Below are 8,681 nucleotides of genomic sequence, written 5' to 3' on the forward strand. Positions count from 1 at the left end.
CCAAATTTAACTAGGACAGCCCTGATTCAGAGCGAGCGGCTCTGAGTCAGGCCCAGAGCCCTAAGGGTGAAGTATTTTCACATTTTGGGGTAAATTTACTAAAGTGAGTTTTAGTAGTGGGGATGTTGCCCATAGCAATCAATCAGATTCTAGTTCTTATCTTCTAGAAAGTGCCAGATAAATGTTACGTAGAACCTGACTGGTACTCGACCCCTGAGTGGGGCCCCCTCCCTCTCATCCCCAAACCATGTCTGTCGACAGTCCTTTGACACAATGCTGCGACAGATGTGTCAGGGTCCAGACAGCCACATGAGTCAAGTTCACAATGTCAGCACGGCACTGTCCTGATTGGCCGCAGAGACTCCATCACGCAAAGGGGGCGGCCCCGCTGGTTATACCATGGCAGAAAGCGACTCTCCAGGAGATTTCAGTGGAGGGAGGACACTGCCCAGGGGTAGTCACACTCAGGGACGTATTTACTCCGTGGCCGCAGGGTAGATATGCCCGTCTCACGTTTAGCCTGGCTAACCTGCTACGTAGACTGTGACCTAAGAATCATTATTTAGGGCCTTACTCAGTCAGACTGAAACTTAGGGCCTGATTCAGAGATGGACGTAGTGCAGATGTTTGCGCAGTTGTCTTTTTGTTTTTCGACTGCGCATGCGTCCCGATGGTTACTGCCAGGGGACACGGAATGAATTTAGTCGCAGGGAGAGGCACTTTAAGTGGGTGTACCTGATAGTTAACAGGGGGGTGGGTAGTCAGACACGGGCATTTCTCCTCCAGTGACTTCTTTTTTGCACTGGCGCTGGTGACCATGTTCCGACAGACATTCTGAGCAACCATGGGGCTCCTCTAATGTACGCAACTTTTTGTGCAAATTGTGTTCTTCACAGTTGCGACCAATCGGACTCAGTCATCACTATCAACTTTTACACTTACACAAGAGTCGGAGCCGACCCAAGTCAGACCGCATCAGGAGGCTGCGTTTGCGACTTTTCTGCGACCATGTTTGTCTTGACTTCAGACTACACGCCCCTACTGTACCTTAGTTGCATATGCACTCCCACTTTCTGCAAGTCCATGCCCATTCCAGCCCTGGTCGTCTCAGTCCCCTAATTGCAGTCAGACTTAAGACAAAAAAAAAAAAAAAAAAAGATGCGGATTGCGAAAAGACTCAGATACGCAGTAAAGAAAATTGCAATTTGCTATCAAAAAAGTCTCAAATTGCATTTAAGACTGACTCTAAATAAGGCCCTTCGTGACTTAAAGGGACAACATTAACCTGGTCAGGGGAGCCTTAGGTGACCAGGAAGCCTCCAGTTACCCACCACTTGCTACAGGCAACAATTTTGTGGGCTGAAACAACTTTCATAACCATTAATGATCCTAAGAAGCACATAGGCTGCAGTCTCATTAAGGGGTCTATTAATTATGTCAATTATTGGGGTCCGAGCGGAACCCGATAATTAACATACTAACTTGCCGCAAGTCGACTCGGCAGTGCTAGTGCGCCTGCGTGAACAGTGCACAAAGCCCCGGCCTCCGGTGTAAGGAGCTGGCCTGGGGCGGAGGGATCCATATAAGGATCCCTCTTCACAACCCGGGACTCCTTCCCATAGGGAAGGAACGGGGTGAGCGCCGAGTGCAGGAGCAAACTCCATCTGAAGATGGAGAATGCTCCTGCAGTCAAGCTCCAAAAATATTGTATTTTCGGAGTTTGATGAATTTCTGTCCCCATACTTCTGTTTTATGATATCTCCTGCTTTACCAGTTTAGATTCACCTGCTTTTGTAGAAATTAAGTAATAATGAATAGCCCCCTAAGTGTAGAAACAGTTCTCAAAATGACTGGGTTTCTTTTGGGATGAGAGTTAAGAATTGTTTCGCTTTGGACTGTACTGTTATCTGTTGTAGTTGCAGTTAAACCCTCATTTTCTGTTTTCTGTAGGGATTAGGAAGATTTTGATTAAATCCACAATACATAAAATGTGGGGCATTATAAAGTACCCCAAACTTCCAGTTAACTAAAGGAAAAAAAATCAAAGCCATACAGCACATTCTCAGTAGCTTGTGTTAACACAAAAACACGTCAGTACAGCTGTGGCCGGGTCCCCAGGAGCTGCGTCACGTGTTTATAATGGTTGCCGCAGCACCGGAAGAGATTATTCCCAGCGGTGGCGAAAGAATTGAAAAAGTATTTCTTGGAATGTATTTTACCTCAGCACTGGACCGAGTCAGGCGGCTGCAACACTGGAAGCACTGAGACTTGTGTTTTAATTGTATTTAAATAAAAAAAAAAAAAGAAAAGATTTCCATGTGTTGCGCCAAGTCCTGTGACTACAGCAGTGAAAGCGCCCGGGAAGTTCGTGAGCAATGTGTTAGGATCCGGGTATTTAGTAACTGTATATTTCAATATGTTGTACTGCAGCCGGGAACATTAAATCTCAGGCTGCAGGGCTGTAATAAAAGCACAGTATGTGTAAAATAAATGCTTAGAAATGTACATTTAAATAACAGCATGTAGCCTAAATCCCTGGTGGTACTGTGGGAACCTGAAGCACCACTCTGGTGATGTCGTGCTCCGGCCACTATCCGTGGAGAATGGAGCTCTGTGGTATTGAGAGGGGGCCCATCCTCCACCCCTGGTGGTCCAGTGCGGATACTCCTGTAGTAATCCCCAAATCCAGCGGTGGTATATAGCGATGTTCAGTGAGCTGCCAAAGGGATCTAAGATGGTGTTTCCTTAGTTTGAAATACTCAAGAGGTGAAACTCTATCAGTTCGGAGAGTTTATGTGATCTGCAGGATGATCGGCAAGCTTTAGGCTGGCTAGCCCCCTACTATATTGTGTGCCTGTACTGTATAACAGAAGGCTCAGAGAGCCTAGCTTTGGTGTACAACATCTGACTACTGAAGGCCTTGTATTCCACATTACTTTCAATTGGGATGAATTGTTCTTTTAAGGACATTTTATCTGCTTGAACCCTGTTACTACCAGGTAGGTGCCAAACGCTTATCCATCCTGACTGTCTTGAGTTGAGCCCAAGTCTACAAACTCACCCTTTGCCGCTACCACTGCAGCCTGGCCCACAGCTGTTGCCATCTGCTGAGCCAGCGTAACCAGAAGTAAATGGTTCCAGGTGCCTCTGCAGGAGCTTAGCGGTGGCAACGACTTGACCTCTTTCAATCAGTGGCGTAACTAGGTTTTCAGAGCCCAGGGCAAGATGAAGAACTGCACCCCCACACACACACACTGAAATGTAAATGTAAAAAAATGGGCATGGCCATATACTGTAAGGGGCATGGTCACTGAAACTGGGGCGTGTCAACATGACATGCCACCCATTTCTCATCACTCTGGGAACATTCCTTTCCATATGCACCTTACCTATATGGTGGTTTCTCAAAATGTGGAACCTCTGGAGAAATGTATCCTACCGGGGAAGACAGTGTCTTCAGTCGGTATTCACTATTCATGTAGGTCACAACGTCCGGAAGATGCCTGTTTGTGTAAGAATATTAACAAGGTCATCATCTTACAATATCAGTTCAACCAGACTCGTGCTCCCTGTGTAACTTCCTGCCCCTAGCGTCTCTCAGCTACACCATAATCTCCCCTCTGCATCTCTCAGCCACACCATATCCTCCCTGCAGGGTACGGCTTAGAGGGCTGCCTACGGGGGGGTGAGTACGCTGCCATCAGGGCCTGATTATCAATAGGCGAGTGAAGCTCCAGACCCCTACCCATTCAGCCCCGGACATTGAAAGCTCCGCCCACAGCCAATGAAACTCCACCCACCCAAGGCCGGACAAAGCTCTGCCCACTTCCCAGGTAAACTAGGTTCCGACCTTTTACACCTGTGATGTCACGAGCAGCCAGCAGGGGGAGGAGCCCAGGCTGCTGTGGGCACTCACTGGACACAGTGCACAAACACAGAGCAGAGGAGCCAGGTCCATCCATCACTGAGAGACGGGCAGCGTATGGAAGGTGCAATCTCACTGAGCCAGTTTAAACCCTGTGGTTGTTGTAGCAGTAGGCCTTTAAGAATTATGATGTTAGTGTCAGACATTAGAGTTAGCCTATAGGGTTCCTGGGGGGTGTGGCCTTGCTGGTATATTAGGTCTGATAGCCAAAGAGTCAGCCTCTTTGATTCTGTAAATCCCACCCTCTCTCCCTGGTTTGCGAGTTTGTTTGCTGTGTGTGTTGTGGCGGAAAGAATGGCAGTGTGCTTTTTATTCGTTATACAAGTTAGATGGGTGCGCTCTCCTGGTTCATATATAGGCCAAATCGTCACTACAGGGAAATGACACAGCCCGTCCGGGCGTGCTTTTTTCTGGAGAGCTGAACACCAGCGGTGATGTGTTTTGTTGGAGTGTCCGTTCTTTGTTGCCCGCCATCATACTAACTAAGCTCACAATCAATTTCAATTCGCAAGATCTACTTATCTAACACGATAGCCCTATTCAATGTTTAATTAATAATCTCATGTAAAATAAATTTGACCTTTAATTTTAAATCCAATTCCTGTTGTCCGTGTGTTTATTTTTAGATAAGTTTTATGGTGCATACACACGATCAGATTTTTTCCTCAGATATGGACGATAACGATTTAAAAATCGTTCAGTCGTTCATATCTGAAGGAAAATCGTTCATATCTGACATGCCTGAACGATGGACGATCAACGATGCGCGTTCCCGTTTGTCAGATAACGATATCTGACATCTGATGGGTTTGCAGTCAGACTTGGACGATTCCATTCATTTTAATGCAGTCAAAAATCGTTCAAATCGTTCAAAACTTTGGTAAAATCGTTCAAATCGTTTAATCGTTCAATCGTTCATCTGACAAATCTGACAAGTCTGACAAATCTGACCGTGTGTATGCTCCATTAGTCATGTTCAGTCTGTAAGGTGTAGTGCACATATCAACCAATAGGGAGTTTAATATCCTCCCTCTGCACAGGACAGGTAAGTGTTACTGGTGGTGTGAAAAATGTTTTAGTGTTATCTAAGGGGGTTGGTGTATGGTGGGGGAGAGAGGTGGATTTGTTTTTTTTTTCTGGGGGATGCTGTGTTTTAATATTGTTTATGGTGGTGTATTAATGTTGTATATGTGTGTCCGGGTGAGGTTTATTAATATTGTGTGTGTAAATGGTGTATTCATATTTGTGTTATATGTGGGTCACTGATGCTCTCTGTATTATATCATGTCCACTGCAACACTTTGGCCCTCATTCAGAGCCGTACGCTCTGAGCAGAGCGCACGCTCTGAATGAGGGCCGCCCTCCATGAAAATGGAGCGTCCTCCTGGACGCTCGTATAGCTGTGGGTCACAACCCACAGCCTATACGAGCGTGCATTTTGATGGCCGCGATGGTCGTGACCATCGCGACCATCGAAACTGCGAGCCGGAGCCTGCGGTTGAGGTTTTCAACCGCAAGCTCCGGAGTGATTTTGGCTCTATCAGAGCCAAAATCACTCCCACTGACATCACTAGTGATGTCAGTGGGCCGGCTTCTGACGGAGGCGTTCCCGTGGGAACGCCCCCGTCAGGGAGGCACGCCCCCGGCACGCCCACCAAAGGGGGCGTGCTGTCAATCAACATCGACAGCACGCCCCCTTTGATCAGACACAACGAGCGAAGGACTTTCCTTCGCTCGTCGCGTCTGGCGCATGCGCACGACGGAGCTCCCTCCGTCGTGCGCATGCTCAGTGAAGAACATCGACCCACTTGCGAGCGGACAGCCGCTCGCGAGTGGGTCTGAATCAGGCCCTTTGTATTATATTGTGATCACTGCGACAATCTCTGCATTATATGGTAGGTACTGCGGCACTCTCTACTACTGCGGCTCTCTCTACTATACGGCGGTAACTGCGGCACTCTGCATTATATGGTGAGCACTGCGACACTCTCTAAATTATATGGCGGCCAATGCGGCACTCTATTATATGGTGGTCACTGAAGCAGTATTATATGGTGGATACTGCAACATTCTGCATTTTATAGTGAGCTATGCGACACTGCATTATGTGGTAGGCACTACTGCACTCTCTGTATTATATGCGGACACTGAGAAATGCTCTGTAAATATATGGCGGCCACCGCGGCACTCTCTGTATTACATGGCAGTCACTGTGACACTCTCGGTATTACATGGCATTCACTGCTTTAAATGGCGGGCACTGCGACACTTTGCATTTTATAGTGAGCAATGCAATACTCTGCATTATATGGTGGGCACTGCTGCACTCTCTGTATTACATGGCAGCCACTGGGGCACTCTCTGTATTACATGGTGGTCACTGGGGCACTCTCTGTATTACATGGTCACTGCGGCACTTCCTGCATTATATGGTCACTGCAACACTATCTGCATTATATGGTGGTCACTGCAACACACTGTATTATATGGTGCGCATTGTGACACTCTGTATTACATATATGGCGGGCACTATACTCTGTATTATATGCTGGGCACTGCAACACTCTGCATAATATAGTGACCAATGCGACAATTCTCTGCATTATATGGTGGGCACTGCGGCACGCTCTGCACTATATAGTGGGCACTGTGGCACTCTCTGTATTATATGGCGGTCACTGCGACTCTGGTGGGCACTGAAACACTCTACGTATATGGCGGGCACTGTGACACTCTCTGCATTATATAGTGAGTAATGCGACAACTATGCATTATATGGTGGGCACTGAGACAAAAAGTGTAACAGGACTAACAACAGGACTAACAATGGGTTTTTCCCTCACCGAACATACCTTTCAGACTTTAAAATGCTGATAGCTGTATTCAAGGTGGCCCAAGGTGATTAGCTTCTAAACCCTATGCCTTCTGGAGACTGGATGTAAAAATGATTACTTGACTGGATTAAAACTATAACTAGAATTCCAGATTCAGAGTCATTATTATTGTTACTTTTTTATTTATAATTTGGCTCTGCACCTGTGCATGTTTTTTTAAATTGTACTTATGCTCCTCTGCTGGATGGCCACACCCCTTTAGCTTTGCACCGCCTCCCTTCAGTGGGCCCCTACCATTGCATTCCTCCAGTGGGCCCTTCATGTCCCAGTCAGACACTGGCCTGTGACATGGCAGTTAGGAGCTGATTGGCTGGTACTTTATCTCTGTTCACTTTATTTCTATCCAAGGCTTAGTAAATAGACCCCTTAGCATCTTTTGGTGTAGTCACCTCTGCAACTTTTGCTAATGCTAGTATCGACCCTTCTCCTGGTGTACGTCAGTGCTTCTGACTGTGCAAGGACCTGGACACCCACTTTGTGCGCCTTTTAGACGCTACCATCAGGCACACCATAGAAACTTCCATCAGCCACGTGTATAAAGGGGTTACTCGCTCTGACTCCCCACTCTCCAAACAGCTATGCCTCCTCGCTCACCTCTGGAGTTCTTCACACCCCTGGTCCCTGAGTAGGACCCCCTTCCCACCGACTCCTCACCTATGCAGTGCCCCCATTGCTCCCAGTTAATTGTATTTGGCCACTGTGATTGTTAATTTTCAGTTAAGGGTGTTTTTTTTTAAACACATGTTTGTCTCTGGCTTCAACTTTCCCTTCACTCTTTGGGCTCTCCATACCTTCCCTTCTTCATCACTCTACATATGTTCTACTGCTGCCACCTACTGGGTCTATGGTGAATTTTACTCCTGGTCTATTTGGTTTGCCATACTTTACGCAATCCAGTCAGTCTATATAATGTGAGCAGTGGCCTTCCCTATACCCTTTATTATAAACAACAAACAACAACCAAAAACCACATGTTCAGTTGCCCACACAAACCAGAATAGATTTGACTACAAACAAGAGTGTAGGAAATACTTGACCCTTGTGTTTCATGGGCTTGCCTTTCCACCCTCCCATCTCGACTATGTCTCAGAAGACGAAAAAAGCAGCGCAGAACTCATCTGCCAATTTCTGTGGCTCTAAAAGTAAATCAACTCCACCGTCATCTGATCACCCTGACGCTTCCAGTTTGCCATCGTCGACAGATGTTGAAATTGACCCTCAAATACAATCGGTTATGATAAATCTTTTGGAGGGTGTCAAAGCCGCTTTCGGTCAAGAACTTGCCAAAGCAGTCAACAACTAACTTGCCAAAGCAGTCAACAACTTTAAGACAGAAATATAATCCCTTGGCACCAGAATGGATGCAGTGGAATCATAGACGGATGATATCTGTCGCTCCCAGGCAATCCTTGATAAGGAACTGTCATGTCTCCATGCCGAAATAGAATCCCTCAAGGAAAAACAGGAGGACACAGAGAACTGTTCCTGTCATAACAACCTTAAAATTCGCAATGTGTCCGAATCCGTCTCCACCTCAGACCTGCAATCTTTCCCTGGTGGTCTCTTTCATCTCATTCTCCTGGACCTCTCAGCAGCAGACTACCTAATGGACAGAGGTCTTCCAGCCAGACTGTCCTCTGCCCAGCCTCAACGTGATATCATTGTCCGACTGCACTATTACCGTACCAAGGAATAATTTGCTTCAGGCAACTAGAGACACGCATGTCATTTCCTACCAGGATATGGACATACATTTCCAGGACTTGGCCCCTTCCACTATTCAGAAGCGCCAATAACTTCAACCTGTTACTTGAATCCTGAGACAACATAATATTAGATATCGCTGGGGTTTCCCTTTCCAG

Source organism: Taudactylus pleione, unplaced genomic scaffold (assembly GCF_031769625.1).
Source record: "Taudactylus pleione unplaced genomic scaffold, aTauple2 ptg000199l, whole genome shotgun sequence".
In the NCBI taxonomy this organism is placed as follows: domain Eukaryota; kingdom Metazoa; phylum Chordata; class Amphibia; order Anura; family Myobatrachidae; genus Taudactylus; species Taudactylus pleione.